The sequence below is a fragment of the Protopterus annectens genome, chromosome 1.part1 (assembly GCF_019279795.1).
Source record: "Protopterus annectens isolate FY-2018-M chromosome 1.part1, PAN1.0, whole genome shotgun sequence".
Lineage (NCBI taxonomy): Eukaryota > Metazoa > Chordata > Ceratodontiformes > Protopteridae > Protopterus > Protopterus annectens.
In genome coordinates, this window is record NC_056726.1 from 1,162,463,868 (window position 1) to 1,162,486,250 (window position 22,383).

Genomic DNA, 22,383 nt, shown 5'->3' on the forward strand with positions numbered 1-22,383 from the left:
ACTAGGGAGGAGGATAAAAGTAGATTATGGTGTGTTTAGGATCCCTTGCAGTACAGCAGTGGCAAACCCTGCTCGGGATCTGGAATATAGAGGCAAATTATAATGCTTGGCAAATGTATGCACGGAGGTCCAAGTAGCAATAATGTCTTTGGTTGCCACTCCTCGTAAGAAGGCTGTGGTAGTGGCTGTTGCCCTTGTAGAATGAGGTCTTATGTTCTGTGGAATTGGTTTTCCATGGAAGGAGTAACAGAATCGTATGCAATTTCCTATCCATTTGGAGATTGTCTGTTTGGAAATAGCTTTTCCTTCCCTTCCTGTAGCATAGGCTACAAAAAGTTGGTCAATCTTTCTGCTGCTTTTGGTTCTGTCCAAGTAGTAGCGTAGCTGTCTATGTACATCCAAGGTATGCAGTATTCTTTCCCCTCTGTTTTGTGGGTTGGGAAAGAAGGTAGGTAGGTGGATTGCCTGGTTTAAAGACACTCTGGATACCACCTTAGGCATAAATGTTGGATTAGTCCTCATGGACACTCTATCTTGGTGGAAGATTAGGAAGGGTTGCACTGCCATTAAGGCCTGTAGTTCTGAAACCCTCCTTGCTGAAGTAATTGCCAGTAGGAAAGCAGTTTTCCATGACAGGTGTTGTAGGTCTGCTGTTGCTGCTGGTTCAAAGGGTGATAGTGTCAACTTTTCAAGTCCCAAGCTGGTAATGGTGGTTTCCTTGGAGGTTTTACATTCTTGATTCCTCTGAGGAACTGCCTGAGCAAAGGGTGTGAAAAACAGGTGGATCAAAGCTGTATTCTGCTCAAATAGCTGATGCATGTATCTTGATGGAGGAGTAGGACAGGCCTGAATGAAGAAGTTCGGCCAGATACTCCAGAATGTTAGGCATATCTATGTTTGACACATCTTTTCCTCTTTCAGAACTCCAAATGACAAACCTTTTCCATTTTCCAGCGTAGTTCCTTCTTGTTGAAGGTCTGCGTGCTTCAAGAATAATGTCCTTAACTCTTTGGGAAAGTTCTTGATTAGCTGCTGCTATGTGATGTTCCATGCAGTCAGTTGTAACGTTTTCAGGTTTGGATGTATGGTGCTGTAGTTGTTCTGAGTTAGCATCAAAGGCATCAGGGGTATTGGCCACATATTGTTCCGAGACATGCTCCTCAGCAGTGGGTACCAGTGTTGTCTTGGCCAGTTTGGAGCTATCAGGATTATCCTTGGATGTTCTTCCTTGATTTTTAGTAGTACTTTGTGTATCAAGGGAAGAGGTGGGAATGCATATGCTGTTAGGCCTTTCCAGCTGAAGGAGAGCGAATCCACTTTCCATGCTAGTGGGTGGAATGTCCTTGTGCAGAATTTTTTGAGCTGGTGATTGTGAGGTGATGCGAATAGATCTATCTGAGGCATTCCCCATTTCTTTGAGATGGTCTTGAAGATGTCCGGGTGCAGCTGCCATTCGTGGGCATCTGATGTGGTTCTGCTTAATATGTCTGCTAGAGTATTTTCTTTTCCTGGTACAAATATTGCCTGTAGCTGGATGTTGTAGCTGAGTGCCAGGGTCCACAGCTCCAAAGTCATTCTGCATAGGGGGTATGAATGAGTGCCTCCCTGTTTGTTGATGTACCACATGACTGTGGTGTTGTCTGTCCTTATCATCAACTGGCCCTCTTTGAGAAATGGTCTGAACTTTTGAATTGCCAGTTTTACTGCCAGCATTTCTTTTAGGTTGATGTGCAGGTGAAGTTGATCCTGAGTCCACAATCCTTGCACGCATTTGTCCAGCATGTGGGCCCCCCATCCTAGGTCTGAAGCGTCTGTTGTGATGTTCTGGCTTGCTTGACATCTGCGAAAGGGAAGGCCTGGGTTTGACTGGCATGCCTGAGCCCACCATAGGAACTCCTGTTTTAAGCATGGAATTAGTGGGATTTCTGTTTCTAGGCTGTGTCTGTGTTGGGACCATAAATTCCTTAGGTACCACTGTAGTTTTCTCATATGTAGTCTGGCAAATGGGACCAAGATTATGCATGATGCCATGAAGCCCAAGGCCTGCAGTACCTTTCTTGCTGTTAACTTGTTCAGTTTTGTTAGTGCCAAGAAGTAAAGAGGAGTTCTTTTTGTTTTCTGTAGTTAGGAATGCCATTTGTCTTACTGTGTCCAATTCCGCTCCCAAGAATGTCCTTGTTTGGGATGGTATCAGCCTTGACTTTTGTAAATTGACTGTGTATCCCAGTGCTTGTAGTAAGTAAATGACCCTTTGTAAATCTGTTGTCAACTTGCTTTTGTTGTCCCCTTGTAGCAGGCAGTCGTCCAGGTATGGGTAAATTTGAATTCCTGTAGTCTGCAATGGCGATTACTGATGCCAGGCATTTTGTGAATACTCTGGGCGCAGTAGATAAGCCAAAAGGCAATGCTGAGAATTGATAGTGCTCTGATCCTGCAAGAAATCTGAGGTATCTTCTGCAGATTGGTCGAATGGGGACGTGCAGGTATTCCTCCTTGAGATCTAGAGTTACCAGCCAACACTCCTTGCCCAGCATGGGAAGAAGTTGCTGTAGGGTCAGCATTTTGAATTTTGGGACAATGATGTATGTATTTAAGGTGGACAGGTCGAGAATTGGTCTCCAACTTTTTCCTTTCTTGGAACTAGGAATAGTCTGGAGTAGAACCCTTTCCTTGCTCTGCTGTTGGCACTTTTCCACAGCTCTCATGTTTGCTAACTCCATTATCTGTTGTAGAGCCTCTGTTTTGGATTTGCAGGTAGATTTGGCATTCCTCTTTTGACTGGTAAAGGGTGGAAGTGGAATCGGTAACCTTGATCTATGGTTTGTGAAATCCACTTGTCTTTGTTATGTGGTGCCAGTTCTTTGAAAATAAGGTTAACTTTCCGCCTAGAGGAGCTGCTATTTGTTCCCTGGTAGGCGGATTTAGGATTAAGTCACTGTGGCTGTGTTGATGTAGTGGCAGTGGTTGTGTCTGTGCCTCTGTTGTTACCTTGCCACTGTCGTCCTCTGTAGGCACCTCCTCTGGATTGGTTTCTGCCTCTGGAACGTCTATTCCTGCCCCTTTGAAATCTTGTGGAGTCAGGAAAGGACCAATTTTTGGCAGGCCAGTTCCTGCTAAACCTTGGGGGTTGAACCTGCAGGAAATCTTTAACCGTTTGAACTGATTTTGCCTTTTCTTCCATTTTCTTCATAACCTGCTGGGCAGGTGTACCAAACAAACTTGTCTTATCCATAGGAGCATCTAGCAACTTAGCTTTAACATGATCCGGTAGACCTTGCTCCTTTAGCCATGCATGCCTTCTTATCACTGTGCCAGTCATGGCTGATCTAAATGAAGCCTCCAGTGCATCATAGCCACATTTTAAGGAATGGTTACTAACCTGTTGTATGTTATTTACCATTTCTAATACATATTTCTTGTCAAGAGATTCATCAGTGGTTAGCTTTTTAGTTAACTGATCAAGCATAAACTCTTGGTATTGTATCATGTGAAACTGACAGTTTAAAGTTCTAGCTGAGAGAGTAGCTGAAGTGTAAACCTTTTTACCCCATCTGTCTAATGACCTTGCTTCCCTTTCAGAACGAATAGGGTTTCTAGCTATGGTCGCGGCTACTGCCTTGGGACCCTGGGATATAGTTTCGGGGTCTGCAAGTGGGGCCTTGTAAAGGTGGTGATGAGTATCTGGCACCCTGTAAAATCTGTCTGGTTTGGCAGGGGCTGGGGTAATGAATCTGGAGCAGAGCAGACATCATTGAAAGCATCATCTACCACAGAGAGAACAGGAGGTATAGCTAAGGGCCTGTGCTGTGGAAGGTGCAGAAAGGTTCTAAGTCTTTTTCTGGAATCTGAAAAATCTTGTTGCTGCCATTGGAACTGCTCTCGCATGGCATGTAAGGTTTCAAAGGAGAATTCTTCTGGAGGAAGCAGCTGGAATGGATTCTTCAGCATCAGAATCTTCAAAATTGGAGAAAGGAGCCTCTGGCTGGTCAGTTATGTCTGATTCATCAGCAGAATCATCAGAGGACACTGGCTCAGGGGGCTCTGCCCTAGGTCTCTTCTCTGGGGGCTGAGAGGCCCTGTCTGGGTGAGATTGAGATCCTCTAATTAATGAAATTAAATCTTCTGCCAAAGTAAGCATTTGAGAACTAGAAGAGGGCCTGGTTGAGGGGGGTTTAACAGGCACTGTTTTAGTAGTCTTGGCTGCTTTAGCCCTGGCGAAGGCCTTAATGGACATGGCTGCTGGAGGCCTAGCAGCACCACGTGCTGGGGTAGAGACATCCAAGGGAATGGTGTCTGATAAGTCAGTGGCAACCACCGTAGTGGATAAAATTTCTGAGGCCGATTCAAGAGTTGTAGCAGGGGCCTCAGCTGTAGAGATAGATTCAGCTGTACTTTGATCAGTTTTCTCGGTTTCCGAAACCGAGACACATTTGCTTAAGCATGGTTTCGGCCGAAACCGCGGACCGCGAGTGTCGGTCTTTATCTTTGCGTTTTTTGGCAGAATGTGTAGTCGGAGGATCCGACGGCATAATGTACGCAAAATCAGAACCGAAAAACTGTTCTGCAAACTCCGACCGACGCCTAAGCGTTCGTCGGTTGAAAGAAGCACAGGCCGAACAGGCTGCTACGTCGTGGGCTGGGCCTAAACAAGGTAGACAGTAAGAGTGGAAATCTTTATGAGGTGTTTGTTTCCCACAGGTTAAACAATTATTAACTTTTTCTGACATCGGCTGAGGCAAGAAAGAGTCCCCAACGGGGTACTTAGCTTTAGAAGTCTTAGTATTCGTAGAAGTAATCTCTGGATCCGACCGACCGGCACTTGCGAACAGCTTCTGCTTCGGGCGCCACGCGGCAAGAAAGACTGAGGAAAATGGCGTCGGCTGATGCCTTTATACCTGAGGACCAACAGAGATGACGTCGGGTGAAGTGCGACATCAGCCGAAGCTGGACCCGGACTTTGGAATCCGGCCGACTGAAGGGCTGCCTGACGACAGGACAACCCAGCTGTTATGACTGCAGATGCATCCATGAAGGACATCTGAGCTCTCCTCTGAGTCTGAATCAGAAATCTGAGGAAAAAAATGTATCAATCCCTGCATCTATCTGTTCAGGTTCAGAATCTTGATTCTGTTCATGATAAAAGGAATCCCTCTTCCTTTTATCAGAAACTATTTTATAAGAAAGATCAATATCCTGAATTAAACTCTGAATGAGACTCAGTAAACTACTGGCATCCAAAAAACAATTGACAAAGAGTGGACACATGCTTAGTTTTTTGCTTCTTTTTGACAGGAAAAATGGAGCCAACCATGTTACTAATGGCAGCAGCTGCTTCCCCACGCATGGGGACAGCATTCTGACACAGTAGGAAAACCTTCTCTGTTCCCTTTCCCAGGACCAGCAAGAGTGTCTCTCTATTGCTCACTGAGGGAACCCCAACAACCTCCAGTACCCACAATTGCTGTAGATTCTACACCAGAGGGACTCAGGGTAAAAGATTAGTGTTTAGAGCTACAACAAATGGCTACAGCAGTCACTCACCTGCAGATGAGGCAAGTTTCTAGCTTGTTGTGGTGGAAAAAGTTGTTTGCCTATTTTTTTTCTTTTTGTGGGAGGAAGAAGGACCTACCATGGGACTGGTAGTCTGTTCCATGGTCAAGCTGAAAATGGTGCCTATTTCTTGGGGAAGACAAGCAGTAATTGCCATTCTCTACTAACAGTGCATTAGAGTTCTTTTTTTGACAAGATAAAAACACAGTATTAAGCATTTTGATACATTATGCCAGTTCCACAAATATAAAATAAATATTTTTCCACCAAAAAAAAAAGTTTTCAGTTACTTTACACCACTTTTAAAATCACAGAAAAAACAAGTGTTCCATTTAAAAGTCTATTACAGTCTGAAGACAATCCAATGAAACACAACACTCTTAATTTTAAAATATCTATCCTGAAGAAGAAAGTAAAAAAAAAAAATCAACAAAATTAAGAAAATGGAATTTTTTCTCCTCCCAAAGGGAACTTATCTGCCCAGCCAAGGAAAGCACAAGCCAGCTGTCAGTCCCAAAAGCCTCAGAGGAGCATACTCCCTGGTGGCAGTGAATCTCAGAAGGGCTTTGCACCTAAACTTGTTTTTTAGTCAGCTCGAACTGTCCGACAGTTTGGGTACATGGATGCCCTGAAGATTTGGAAACATGCTGTCTGTCATATACTTGGCAAGATATAATCCATATAGCTAAGGCTACTGCAACAGTGATCAATATGATGAACATCTTGTGGGATTATTTAATTTTTTTTTTCTCATAAGAAGAATAGATAGGGATTATAGCCCCAATGCCCAGTTCCATGTAGCTCAGTTATTTATTGAACATGTTCATATTGTGAAGCATTGTACAAGGAAAGAAAACAATAGAAAACTGGCTATAAGCATTCTAGAAGATATTAATACAGAAATGTGTACTAATGCATTTTCAAAGGTATGCTTGTTTTTATAAAATGGTAAGTACTTTTTTTTTAAATGTGTCCTGTTTGTAATATAAAGGTGGGAATTCGGTACTCCTATTGATTTTTTTTACTATTTTTTTGCAAATTAGACATGATGCCTCTCACCCACCCATTCTTAAAAGAAACTTGAAATATTAAATGTCTCCTAAAACATGAAGTTTTTAATGTTGCTGAGTAGTCACCCATGAAATGATGTGATAATATTAAAGTATTTAAATAGGTGGGAGACTGTTATTTATTGTTTTAAAAAAGCCTTTAACAAATAGAAATGAAATAAGCCCTACTGCAGATACATATATGTGTGTGTGTGTGTGTGTATGATTTTCAGAGACACAGCTGTCGCTCTTTATCAGAAACTGATGAACTGAAAAATATACATTGGCTCTTTAGCCACTAAAACCACTAAAACAAGTGCTTTTGCAAGTCCCCTCTGCACCTCCTCACTCCCACAAAACTTAATATTCACGAACTCTGAAATTATATTACAGTTCAACTGTACAGAAGGGCATCTGCCACATCACTTTGTGCAAGCATCCCTGAAACTAAATGAAACTCATCAGTTTCTAAAACATCTGAATCCCCAGACCCTCAGCAATGCAAATGTACTATGCTTGCACTAAGTTGATAAAAAGCACCAATCAATGAAACGGAACTAAATGATATGTGACTGCTCCCATTTCATTCTATAAAACTGTGAACTGACACACTGCAGGTAGCCCAAATCATTTTTAGATAGACATTTGGATAGAATGATATATAGAAAGACCAAAAGATAGATAGATGGATGGATAGAGAGATATGGGTTGGGGCTAGCATAACGGGTAAGGTACAGGGTTTGACTCTCACCTTTGAGGGAAATTGGCTAAGCTTAAAAATGGCCCTCAAGGGTAACTAGCCTAGTACTTACCTATTTAAACTGGGGTTAGGGTTTGGTATAATGGTTAATTTGTTTATACTACTAACAAATAATATAGGCTTTGATTCTTATCTTCAGAATGGAAATTGATGTTTGGTGCCCATCTTGGGTCAAACTTTATTACAATTATATTAAGTCATTTTCCATTAACCCCATGGCTCTACCTTTCTTAGACTTATCTGCCAAAAGAAAGTACAAAATTCAAAATGACCTATGGTCTCAAATCAAATGTACTCAAAACTTGTTTAACTCCCTAGATCTTCTGTCTGCTTTTCATCTTCTCCAACCGTTACACCTTAACCCTAACATTAAAATAAACGAGCAGTTGGTTAATCTGAATACTCCCACTTATCAAAATAAAACTGTTCTGGATTTCTTCTCTTACAAGACGGAACATACTTCTTTCATCAGAATCAAGTTGAAGCTTATCAAGTACACCACTATGATTAGACAGCTAATGGACATTTGCAACAAATTCTTAGACAAGTGAGATATTCCTATCCCAAAGATGTAGTTGTGGTAATTTGGACTATGGAATCTGCTAACTCTGTGTAAAAAGAAAATGGTATCTCACTCCTACAAATTAATCTCAGCGATTAGATGCACGAAAGAGGCTATCCACTCTAATGATTTTGGCTAAAACAAGACCCCATGATTTCCTCCAATGCCATTGCCCAAGCCACTCAAAATTTTCCAAAGCTATTCCTCTATTAAAATTCAGATATACCCAACTTATGATTGTTAAATAACGTTTATTACACCCCTGCTTTACTAAACAATCAGGAAAGAAGTCCCAAACTTTAGTCAATTCTGCCCTAGGATGGAAGCAGATATTATCCACACACACACACACACACAAATGCACATACAGACTATGGTGCAGACATAAAGGTAGTCTAGAGGCTTCCAAGTTTATTTTTATCACATTCAGCATCACATTGTTATGGAGTCACTCATGGTACTTATCATCTGTGAGGTACAGAGCAAATTCTAAATGGAATCTTCAGAAACTCATTGGCAGAAAATTTACATGAATCTAGAGAGGGTTGCAGACTACTGGCATAAGACTCCTGAGGTTAGAAAGGAAAGGAAATATAGAACCATGCATTGCCTCAGCATATAAGGTAGATTATGATCTTTGCTGGCCCCATGGGTGGGGGGAGGAGCAGAGGAATAGAACCGTGACTACAACCCATCTGATCTGGTTTCATGTAGTGGCTAAACTTCTGGAAGAGTCAGCCAGGGAGGCAGAAGAGTGATAAGTCACCACCTGTTCAAGAATGTTATAGTGCATACCTTTTATACTAATGAAGCTACAGTGGAGGATGCTTACCTAGCAAAGCTGGTTGATCAAGAAAAGAGCACACAATTATCAAGAGGGCTACATCACTCATGGGAATGGATGACATCCCCACACTGTCACAAAGAGTGCCTCTACCTAAGTGTTGATGCACCACACAAATGTAAACTTTAAAGAAAGAAAAATTCCACATTATCTACAAGGATGCTGCTGTACAGCCGTAGAGGTGATAGGTAGATAGCTGACAGGCAAAACAGATTAAAAAAAAGAAAAAGTTACCTTATCAGCTTTGAAATGTGCTGGTTTCCTTTATATCATTGTAGTGGTACCATTGATAACACTGAAATGCTAAAGAAATTACAAGGCATTTCAATTCACTCCTTCTATACGCCAGGCAGCTCAGCTAAAATAAGTTCACAGATTCCTAGGAGAATATTAGACTATCATCCTTGGTGGAATGTTTTAAGCCTAGCCATGTTATTTATTTTTCACCTTGCTATGTTGTTATCCAAAGATAGAATGATACTGGAAGACTCTCATTAACTCCTTTTTTACTGGACTATCTGCAGAAATGATAACATTTTCTTTACGTCATGAGGCAGATATACTAAGATAGTCAATTTTCAGTAACAGAAATATATAAAGACAGTCTCAAAAAAGATAACTACAATTTTCTGCATACACATATATGGTTTGTACATTTTAGGCAACAATGCTATAGTTTATGAGGCAGAAACCCAACGAATCCTTAATTCTAAAGATTTAATTTGAATTTTGATGTTTTTCTTTCTTCTGGGTGAGACAGAAACTTCATTTGCAATTTATAGTGAATGGGGCATCTTCGGAAGCAATAACATTCTTTTGCTTACATATATATATATATATATATATATATATATATATATATATATATATATATATATATATATATATATATATATATATATATATATATATATATATATACGGGACAGACCGGAAGAACAACAACTGAAATGACCGACAGTTTAAAAGCACGAAACTTCACATGCCCGACAAACCACAATCCCGAGAATCAACAAAACAAAACAAATACCTTTTCCGAAAAACACACACACAACACTAGCACACCAAACACCTTACAAACCTACATTTACATACACAGCTATCTATGCACTAACCTTAAACCAAACCCTAACCCTAAGGTCCGTCACTATCGCACACTCACCTAACCCGCGCCCTAACCCTAACTCACTTAACCTGCCCCTAACCCTAAAGTCTGTCACTTTCGCACACTTACCTTAACATGTTGGTGTTCTCAGCGTTGGGCTTTTAGACTGTCAGTCATCTCAGTTGTTGATCTTCCTGTCGTGGTGTTCTCGTTGTCAGTGTTTTGGCGTGTCGGTGTTTTCAAGTAGACCCAGATATACATATATGTAGATATATATATATATATATATATATATATATATATATATATATATATATATATATATATATATATAGCCAATGTATAGCACAGCAAAGAAGGAAGTTGGTGTTCATTCCTTTATTTACAAGTACCAACTTCCTTCATTGCTACGATACACTAAATATAGATATAGACATCTATACCTATATCTCTGTATGGATGTACTTATAAACATCAAAGTATACAAATCTCTAATGGTTAACAGCTGATCCCAAAATTGCAGTGGGCCAAGCCCCTCTTCATTACCCACACCCTCCTAATTATATATACCAACGCCATGATTGCTCTACAATGGTGAAAGGGCAAATTACTCGATCCCCAAAGTACACAATCTTGCAAAGACTTAACACCATCAGAAGCAATCAAATGAGTTTCGTTCACTTCTGCCAGTGTTAAAGACATTCAAGATTATGAATGTTTGTATTATATTTTTTTATTTTTTGTTTTGCTTAACATTTGTTTACCAGGAAAGTCCAACAGAGACAGAGCCTATTTTCAGCTGAGGCCCATGGAGAAACACTCCAGATAGCATGTTATATATGGTATATGTAAACTAGATTGCCCTGCTTTGGTGTGTGCAGCAGCTCCAGATTATACACTCTCAAGCAATATGGATTGGCTTTACAGCCAAACAATTTCACAGTAATTAACTGTGGTATGGTATGAGAATGTAAACAACATATATATTTGCATATGCATATACATTTTGATGACTATTCCTATAATGAATTTCCATCGTGGTTTGGTACTCCTTTTATCATTTATTCCTATAATGACTGATTGCCCTCATTTTTGGGGGGTGTATTTTCTTGCAAACTGTTCTAGCAATATATAGTTTAAATGTTGCAGTTTTATATTTATAATTTGTTTGCTTCAGTTTCTTGAATTACAAAGTTCAGTCTAAATGTAATTCTGAACCCAATTATTGCAGTCATATCGCCTTAATTAGTGAAATAAAACACCTTCCGCTCTGCTTCTCTTTCTAGTTAAGCATTAAAATGAGCAATAATTCAGCACACCTTCATGGTGCAGAACGTGTAAGTGAGGCATTGCATTCTGTCTAATCTGATCTCAAATGTTTTATTTATTCCTCCTCTGCCTTAAACAGCAAACGTCCATGACAGTGGAATTCTATATGCATTATAAACTTAAGTTTAATACTTATGGGAGCTACAGCATGAAAAAAAATAGCTAAACACGTAAAATAAATTGATGCATATTGCTGGTACACAACACTGAATTCCTTAGGCCATTCTGCATATCTAGCGAATTAAGAGAAAGTATGACATTTATGACTGTTCTGATCTCCTGACAATTCTGTTTCTTGGTACTCAATTTGTAATTTTCATTTTAGCATACAATCTTTGTGTATCTTGTCAGGTAAATTATAATGCATTTTCAATCATACATTTCATTTTCATGTTTTTCTTTTTCTTTCTATAACCTCAGGTGCACCTAATGCTGGTGAATCAGTTTCGCTTACATACTAGCAATGGGAAATTTGACCATGGACAGTCACACTTAGGGATACTGCCTACCCCTCTATTCACAAGAAGCCCTATATTTGCTCAGCATTATCTGGAAAAAAATCTTTGGAAAAAAATAGCAGATGTATTGAAATTTTAAGAGAAAAGTATTATCTATCTTTCCTCAAAACAGCACTGTACATTATAACTGTCTAATAGAAATAAGTTAATATTACATAAACATCAGAAATAACTTCAATTCTACAACAGTCAGTCTTTATTTTGGTAAACTTCACCCACCTACCCAGCACAGTGGTGCAGCAGTTAGTGTTGTCACCTCACAGCAAGAGGTTCTCTGGTTCGATTCTCGGCTGGGATGCATTCTGTGTGGAGTCTGCATGTTCTCCCTGCATTCACGTGGATTTTCTCTGGGTGCTCCACATTCCAAAGACATGTGTCTGGAGAGTTTCTTCCCAGGCCTCTGCTGAAAATGGGCTTTGTCCCAGTTGGAATTTCCCGGTAAACAAATGTTAAATAAAATAAATAAGTGTCCCAAAGCATACCTGACACCAGCCTTTTGGCCTAGTATCTCTGGAGAACAGGTCATCTCTGCACTCGCCATGGCCAAGAACATGGCCTCAGTGGGACCAGATAATATTCCAGGTTGTTTACAAAACAATTTAAAACAAGACCTAGTAGACCCACTTTTTAATCATAGCTTAAGTACTGGCTATGTGCAGAATAAAGAACAGCAACAGTAATCCCCCTGCACAAAGGGGGGCCATCAACTGACCCTAGGAACTACAGAACCATAAGTCTAACCAGTCTCATCTGTAAGGCCATGGAAAGAATTATCATGGGCCTTATCAACAAGGACATAGGTAACCAACAAATGTTGGACCCAACCCACTTTGACTTTAAGGGTAGATCATGCTTATTAAACCTGGTAGATTTCTTTGAGAATGTCAGCAAAGCCATGAACAAAGGTAAGACAGGCTTTCCACCCAATTCCCTACACTGGCATCATTGAGAAACTCTCCCAGCCAGGGACTAACCCTTATCTTACTAGATGGGTAGTTAGTTGGCTCACTGACAAAACACACTCTGTCAGAATTGGTGACTCCACCTCCACCAGTAGATTCATTACCAGTGGAGTACCATAGGTGTCTGTGCTTGGCCCTTTACTGTTTAGCATGTATTTCTCAGAAGCCCATGCCAAAGCAGATGGTTTTTGTCTCATCAATTTCACTGATGATTGCAAACTGAGTACCCCAATGATATCAATATATTACAAGTAGGGCTAACACAAACAAATGATTGGTGACAAAGCGATGGTCTAAAACTAAATGCAAAAAAATGCATTATTATTCCCTTTGATAAAATGTAATTCCCTACAAATTACAATATTGACAGCATCCCCTTGAGTTCCAACCCAGTTGTGTGAGCCTTGGAAATACAGGTTGATAGCAATCTGAACTTTGACCATCACGTTTCTACAGTGGTAAGGGAAGCCTTCTATGTAGCACACCTCATAAGCAAGGGCATAGCATTCAGGTCAAGGGATGTTATAACTCCACATACAGGGCATTTTCAGACCCCACTCTGATGGAACTTCTGCATATCCACAAAACAAACAGCACCAGATTTACCCATTCTAAAGACTTAAACCTTGCCTGTGATATAAATAGGACCTGCTGTAGAGACAGGCATGTATCACAGACACTGCTCCATCTCTAGAACAGGCTCCCCGTCCATGTGAAGCAGAGTTCCTCCTTAACCCAATTCAAGTGTAACTTGGACAATTGGATGGGGAACAGGAAATTCATCCCTAGTTTGGCACCTAAATCTTAATGGACACAGGCAACCTGTAAATGGTTCATCTCCCAGGTCCCTGCTTGTAAATGTTTCATCTCTAAAGACCCTGATTAAACGTATTAAGGGTGCCAGAACTTGTCAGAAATTTGCGATGCATGGCTAAGCTTAAAAAGGCCCTTGTGGTCATTAGCCTAGTAAACACCTATGAACCTGTGAATATATAAAAATAGACAGAGGAATAAAAAGGAAAAATGAGAGGAGAGACTGAAGAATGAAAGAGATTAGTAATACAGTTATGGAAAGATCAAATTACTATGCGAACGTTCCATATAAACGTATCTGAATGGTAGGTGATATTTAAGGAAAACTATAAGAAATGTTTTTTTTACAGTGGCAATATAATATGAGAAAAGCAGAGAAAGAGAAATATGAAATAACATATAATGATGCATTGGAAAATTTAAAACATGATGACAAAGAAAAAGAATTATATGAAAGAAATCAATAAAAAACACAAGAATTGTTATATAAGCAAATATATTATTTATAAGGAAAAAGGGAAGAAGTATCGAGTTACTTAAGCAGATTAGTAAAGGAAGATGGTAGTGTAATGAGAGAAATAAAAAAATGTAAAAGGAGAAACAGAACTCAGGAATAGATTATGAATAGTGTACTACAATATGTGCAAGAAATGTTTAAAGAAAGAAATGTTGTTGTCTTTCTGCTTATTCCGGTTAGAGGTCGCCTCAGCGGATCACCTGTCTGGTCATGATTGGCAGTGGAGTTTTACAGTGCTGAGTTGCCAGCCCGATGCCCAACCTTCACACAAGGCACACACACACACCTACCCTGCATGTCTTTGAAGTTCAACCGACCATGCAGACTCCTCACAGAATGCACTCCAACTGAGAATCGAACTGAAGGACCTCTTGCTGTGAGGTAACAATCCTAACTGCTGCACCACCGCAGCCTGTTTAAAGAAAGAATTAATGCAGTAAAAAAAACATGGATGGTAAAAAAGTTAAAAGAAAAAGAGAATAAAGAATTGGAAGAGCAAATTTCTTTAAATGAGCTAGATAAATTATTGGGACAAGCAAACTTGGCTGCAAGTCCGGATGGGATAGGGTATGAAATGGATAAATATTTAAGGGATTGGCAAAAAATATTTTTAAAGATTTGAATGAAAGAATTATGTAGTGGAATACTTAAATTCATATGGAAGAAGGAAGATAGCAGAGAATTAAAAAAAACTGGAGACCGTTAGTAATGAATAATAGCGATTATAAGGTTTTTATGAAAATAATACAAAAGAAATTTGAAACTAAAATGGAAAATATTATGGATGATGGCATATATAGTATAAAGGGTAAGGGTTGTCAAGAATTATTAATGATAGAGAAAATGTGGATGATATAAACAGAAAAGAAAAACTAACAAAATCATGATAGGAGATCTTAATAAGGCATTTGACACAGGTGGACATGAAATCTTACGGGTAATAATGAAAGAATATAATATAAATGAGAAAGTTAGGAAATGATGTATGTCAGCATATAGAAATAATAAAGTAAAAATATGTGCAAATGTCTGGTTAAGCCAAGAAGTACAAATGAAGAGTGGTGTAAGACAGGATTATCCAATGAGCTGTATACTCTTTGCATTAGTTATGAATGTGACAGAATGTGAAATACATTACAAAAATAATAAGGAGGGGTATATAGCACCCTGTGCAGATGACATTATAACAATTGAAAAACAAATTGAATAAAAGAAGTAATAATTTACACAGATGAGTATCCAGAGATAACAGGGATGACTTTAAATAAAGAGAAAAGTAAAGGTTTAGGTGATGAAGTAAAGATCAGGGTATATAACCCGAGACCATAAAGCCGAAAACCAGAATGCCGAAAGTGCATAAGAGCAAATTTGAATATCTCGAATCCGCTCTTATGCATTTCTGCTACGTTGCATGTAGTGTTATGGTGCCTGAGAATGCAGGTGAGTGAGTGTTTGTGTGTGTTTTTGTACGTTGTATGTGTGGGTACGGGTAGGGAGGTGTAAGTGTGAGTGTGAGTGTTGGATTTGTTGGTGTTTGTGTATATGTAATGTGCATTTGTGTGTGAGCGAGTGGAGGATGGCATGGTGTGTTTTTTTTTTTATGTTATGTGCGACCTCGGAGTTGGTATATACAAGTAGGAGGGTGGGGGGTGCAGTAGAGTTGTGTGGTTTGTGTGCTATGGGTGGAATGGTGTGTGTGTTATGTGGTGTATGGTGTATGTATGTGTGTGATTGTGTGATTCAGAATTGTGGATTTTGGTATTGTGAAGGGTTTGACTTTATAGTCTCGGGTTACTGAAATTCGAGATTTCAGTAATTCAAGATTATGAAGTGAAACTGTCCTTGTACAGCCAAAGCTTGGTGCTGCACTACCACTACAGATTACTGTGCCTAGGAGAAAATGGAATTTACCAAGGTACAGTAATTGTAAGAGTTAGCAAAGGTTACCAAGGTACAGTAATTATAAGAGTTAGCAAAGGTTACCAAGGTACAGTAATTATAAGAGTTAGCAAAGGTTACCAAGGTACAGTAATTGTAAGAGTTAGCAAAGGTTACCAAGGTACAGTAATTATAAGAGTTAGCAAAGGTTACCAAGGTACAGTAATTGTAAGAGTTAGCAAAGGTTACCAAGGTACAGTAATTATAAGAGTTAGCAAAGGTTACCAAGGTACAGTAATTATAAGAGTTAGCAAAGGTTACCAAGGTACAGTAATTATAAGAGTTAGCAAAGGTTACCAAGGTACAGTAATTGTAAGAGTTAGCAAAGGTTACCAAGGTACAGTAATTATAAGAGTTAGCAAAGGTTACCAAGGTACAGTAATTATAAGAGTTAGCAAAGGTTACCAAGGTACAGTAATTATAAGAGTTAGCAAAGGTTACCAAGGTACAGTAATTATAAGAGTTAGCAAAGGTTACCAAGGTACAGTAATTATAAGAGTTAGCAAAGGTTACCAAGGTACAGTAATTATAAGAGTTAGCAAAGGTTACCAAGGTACAGTAATTATAAGAGTTAGCAAAGGTTACCAAGGTACAGTAATTATAAGAGTTAGCAAAGGTTACTAAGGTACAGTAATTGCTGTAAGCAGCAAAGGTTACCAAGGTACAGTATAAGAGTAAGTAGTTAGCAAAGGTTACCAAGGTACAGTAATTATAAGAGTTAGCAAAGGTTACCAAGGTACAGTAATTATAAGAGTTAGCAAAGGTTACCAAGGTACAGTAATTATAAGAGTTAGCAAAGGTTACCAAGGTACAGTAATTATAAGAGTTAGCAAAGGTTACTTCTTAATCACGCATATATATTTTTTTTTAATTCTGAGGAACTCTCTTATGATCTTTCAACATAAAACAGCACATCTGCATATTATAGACTAACTTTCCTCATGTTTTAATTTCTCCTAATGTTTAGGGTTCCTAATACTGTAACAGGAATGGACCCAATTCAAAAGTCAAGGTACGACTGAAATTCATGAAGTTAATAGTGATTCAGTCTTTGATGTTTGCCAGGATTGCTCTTTTGAGCACCTGCAATGTTTCTAGAACCTTCTTCTTCTGCAGTTCATATAAAGTTACATACACAGGTAGTACATTTAAGTAAACTTGAACATTCTTTTTATTAACCCTGTCATTCTTACTACTGTTAGAATAAAATAGGTGTCTGTTCTTTCTAGAATGAACTAGCTTCAGCTTTAATGACCCAGTATTTAATGACTTCATGGCATTCTATACACAGGATACTATTATCACTAAGTGTAGCTATTTCAGTGATTAATGGCAATTGTATCCTTTTTTATTTGATAACAATATCTGTTTTTTTTTCTATCTTCTGCTTTTGTAACTGTTCGTGCTGGATGAGTCTATATTAGCAGAACTTAATTGTACTAATTCTTTGTGGTTCATGTTTTGAGTTTTTATCAGCTATCTGTATGTTGTAGTGTTTGGACAATCCCCCACTACCATAGGCTTGCCACATTACTGTTCATTACTGCATGCAGTATACAGATCCACAGCCATGCGTATATCACAACCAGTAACAAGAAGTGCAACTATTTAAAGTTCTGTGCTTCAAAACCTACTTTGGTCTTTTCTATACACTTTGTAAACCAGCATGTGTGTAGTCTGTTATCTTGAACTGCTATAATTAACCTTTCACCTTTTGGTTTAAATACATTTCTTCCTTGCCATGCAAGTGTCAGATCTTTATCAACATGTACCAGCAGTTGTAGCATTTCTCTGTACTTGCCACTATGACATTAAGCTTCCAATTTTCTTTCCCTTTTCTCTGATCATGATCATTATATTCTTAGGTCAGAAACAGCAACCTGATTTATAGTTTGAACTTTATTCCTATGTGTCAAAGCAATTTTCAATATTAGTTTTAGTTTTCTAAAATACTCTTTGCTAAGACTTGTTCTCATTAGTACATGCTGTATTGTCGAACCATCATCTATTCCCAGATACTTATACACTGCGTTTTAGTATCACATTCCTGTGATAGGACATTGTCTTGATGTTTCAGCTTTCCTGCTATAATTGCTACTTTTATACATTTATCATGCCTAAATGTCATTCTGATATCTTCTGAAAAAGTTTTAACTATTTATAGTTGTGGTTTCAGTTGCTTGCCTGATTAGCTAAACAATTGGCAAATCATCCACAAACTAAATGAGAAGTCGTTGTCCAGATTCATTTCTGGAATCAGCATTTATAGCATAGCCCATTAAATGGAGATGTATTTACTTTATTTATCATTTGCTGACCAGGTTTAAGCAGCTTAACAAACAAAGAACAAAGCAAAACAGCAGGAGTGAAACAGAATCCCTCTGGAATATCCCTGAGATAGTAATTTGTGCTTTATCATGTCTCTTTTTTAAAGTAGTTTGCCCTGTTTCATAGTGACTGCTGCATAATTTTTCATTGTAGGGTTATATCCATGTATGTGGAATGATGTCTTTGCAGCTCGGTGTTATGACTTTGTTTAAGGATAGATGCTTCTTTGTTCTGTATGGTTTTCTTTTATTATCTTTCTGTTCTATTGCCATGGCTGATTTTTTTCCTTTGTTCCATATGACTTTCATTTATTCCCTTTCTTTTCTATTGCCATGACTGCATTGTTTTCTGATGATTATAAACTCCATCTCCATTAATTCTGGAATGTAATTTATAAGGTGTCAGAAGGCAAGTTGTTGGTCTTTCTTCTTAGGATGGCTTGTTAGTTCATTTGTAAATAGGAGTACATTGTTCCATTTGGTTTAAGAGCTTGCTGTCCACTTGAGATGAGCATATAAAGAAGTTTTACTCAGGACTAAATCATTCTGCAAAAATGTTAATAACTTTAGCCAGAAATTGGGTATTGCATTGAGACCTAAAATTTTTCAGTTATGAAGCTTCCTTAAGTTTGTCTCAGTTTCTCTGCCTAGTACTTCATTCCATTTCATATCATCTATATCTGCAATTATATATATATATATATATATATATATATATATATATATATATATATACATATATATATATATATATATATATATATATATATATATGTTATATCAAGCAGAGTACAGCATCGACATATTGACACATACTGTGCATGCTCTGAGGATTATGCCAGAGCTGCTAAACCAAAAAGAAGTGTTTTTACACAGGGGCAAGATCCCCTGTACTGCCCACACCCACCGCAAATTGTATATACCAACTCAGAGATTGCACAATCCCCAGAGAAAGGGAATATTCTTCTACATGGGGATTGTTAATCAACCACATATATCGACCAAATGGTGTCATCCAACCAACTGTTGACATTGTACTCCATTTGATGAAAAGGAGTACATCCATATATATTTATAATAATATTTATATATTTATTTTAGTTTAGTACTGGTTAAACGAAAGTGCTTACAGAGTATTGTGGATTCCGTTCTTTGTGGGCATTTATTTAATAAAGTGTGTGTTCGATGCACTTTTGAAGTTTTTATTCAGTCTACTGGGTCCTGGTTCATTTGCTTTTACGTATTATAGTTGGTTTTGTGTTTGTTTCATCAGCATATTTATAAATTTGTTAACCAGATAAACCCATTGGACACAGCTGTCTCTCTTCAGGGGTGACCCGGAAGCATTGTCTGCTTAAGTGCCTTCCTCAGAATCACACAGTAGGCAAATGAAGGTAAAAAAGACTGAAACCTGTACCATGGGAAAAGGAAGTAGTCTGTTAACAGCTCAGACCCTTAATCCTCTGCAATAATTGCCAAATGAAAAAAAGAGGGGGGCTGCATGCATTTTTATAGCAGCAGCCTTGCTTATTCTATTAAATAAATGATTTAATATGCTAAGACCAAAGCACTTCAAAACAGCAATGGTGACAAAGAATCACTCTCATATATCTCTGGGACAGTAATTTGTCTTTTATCATGACTAAATTGTAAAGTAGCTTGCTGCTGTCTCATATTGACTGCTCCTATGAACCTATGAACGTAATTTTTCAGTGTAGGGATAGGATGATTAAACAAGGGAGGAGGGTTGGAGATGATCAGCGAAGATTTTAACATACAGTACATGTTAATATCAATATTCGGGGGGAAGTATAATCAACTTATTCTTGCCTTAAGGTGGTGACTGTTCCTAAACTCCCTCACCATGCACCTAAAGGCTTAGCATTTTGTCCACTTTACTCATTCTGACAACAAAATTCATAAAAAATCATGAAACCTAATGCTGCCTTTGTCTCAGCTTCACCCCTCTTAGGCTACTTGCTGCATAAAGTAGAAAGTCCCGCTATCTAGAATAGCAAATGGGAAAGAGTAGGGATTCAGGGGCATTCAGACCTAATTAAATCATGGAAGGCTGACTGGGGATGGCTTCATTTCAGCACATCAAAAATGGGTGGGGCCTCCAAAGTAATCCCTTTTTGAAATAGTTGAGACAAGTATAGTCTATCAAAAATATCTAAGTCACTCTCAATTAAGTTATATTTTACGATTTATAAAACCCTATTTTTCCTCATTCAAAATATCCAGGTCCCCATCGCCAGCAGTTTGCTTTTTGACACTGATATGACATGGAGCCATACATCTTTTTAAGCAAATAAAAGTCGCAGATAAAAGCTGGTCTTATTTCAGGTACTGGGAATCTGTAAGTGGCCTTTATAAAAGGAATAAAGAGGAAATAACATTTTAAAGCTGTGAGATGAGTTATAAGGAGTTTTATGACACAAAAATGACACAGAAAACATAATGTTAACTAAGCCAGTTGAATAAATAGAATATTTATTTATACAGATATTAAAATGTGTATAGTTGCATTACAAGGGATGCATTTGGATAACCAGGAGCACAATGCTTTCATCAAAAATTCCTGGTTCTGGGTAACAGCATCTTTATTTCCTGCGGCAAGAAGGAGAGGAGTTGCATTATTCATTTTTAGGAATTACCCATTAGTACTGGATGATATACTACTGGATATAACTGGATATTAATGGTTTCCATGTGGGAATCAAGGGATATATATCCCTGCAATTTGTATTAAAGTGTACAGTGTGTACTTTCCTCTAGGGCAAGACAGAAATAATTTTAAGTAATAATTTTAAGTAATGAAATGAAGGGAATGATAGCATTTCAGTATGTGGAATTAGAATATAATAACAAGTGCTACAGAGGTTAGGGATGGCCAAGACTGTATAATGCATCATGTATGTGGAGATATGTTGACATATAATAACAAGTGCTACAGAGGTTAGGGATGGCCAAGACTGCATAATGCATCATGTATGTGGAGATATGTTGGCATATAATAACAAGTGCTACAGAGGTTAGGGATGGCCAAGACTGTATAATGCATCATGTATGTGGAGATATGTTGGCATATAATAACAAGTGCTACAGAGGTTAGGGATGGCCAAGACAGTATAATGCATCATGTATGTGGAGATATGTTGGCATATAATAACAAGTGCTACAGAGGTTAGGGATGGCCAAGATTGCATAATGCATCATGCATGTTGAGATATGTTGGCATATAATAACAAGTGCTACAGAGGTTAGGGATAGCCAAGACTGTATAATGCATCATGTATGTGGAGATATGTTGGCATATAATAACAAGTGCTACAGAGGTTAGGGATGGCCAAGACTGTATAATGCATCATGTATGTGGAGATATGTTGACATTTGGATTAAAGTAATGAGTCATACTTCCGTTTTTGATTTTTTAGTCTCGTATGCTTTTCACTGAACATGGACAATGTTGACACATGTTTGGTCAATACCACTTGGTCAACAGAAACTCATGGCTAACATAGGTTCATAGGTAAGTACTAGGCTAGCTGCCATTGTGGGTATTTTAAGTCTAGGCAATTTCCTTTTTGAAGACAAGAATTAAGCCCTGAACCTCTTGTTTGTGAGGTAAACACCTTAACCATTATACTACACCCTGTAAAAACACTTGGTTTTGGTTTGGTTTGCTCCAGGATAATCCTCAGAGCATTTTTAGTGCATGTCGACATTGTGACATTGATATTATGGATGCCAACATTGTGAATGGTAAACGAGTAGTTAAACATCCATATCTATATTTATATATTAATTATTAATAAACAGATATGCATATTTATTAATAATTCATATATGTATTATTCTTACAAATATAAACTTACGTTTTGCATAGATAACATTTATACCAGTACTGACCATGTATATTTAGTTAAGGAGGTAAAATGCATCCAGTAATAGTTTGAGATCATGCACCTTGAAGTGTTTTCTGTTGTACATTGGACAGACTTTGGTGTTTCCCTAAGAATTTCTCAAAGCAAATGACCTTTGTTAGTTTATTTAAGCAGTCAATAGATAGTTATACTAGTATGTTGGAACATGGTAATCGGACATTG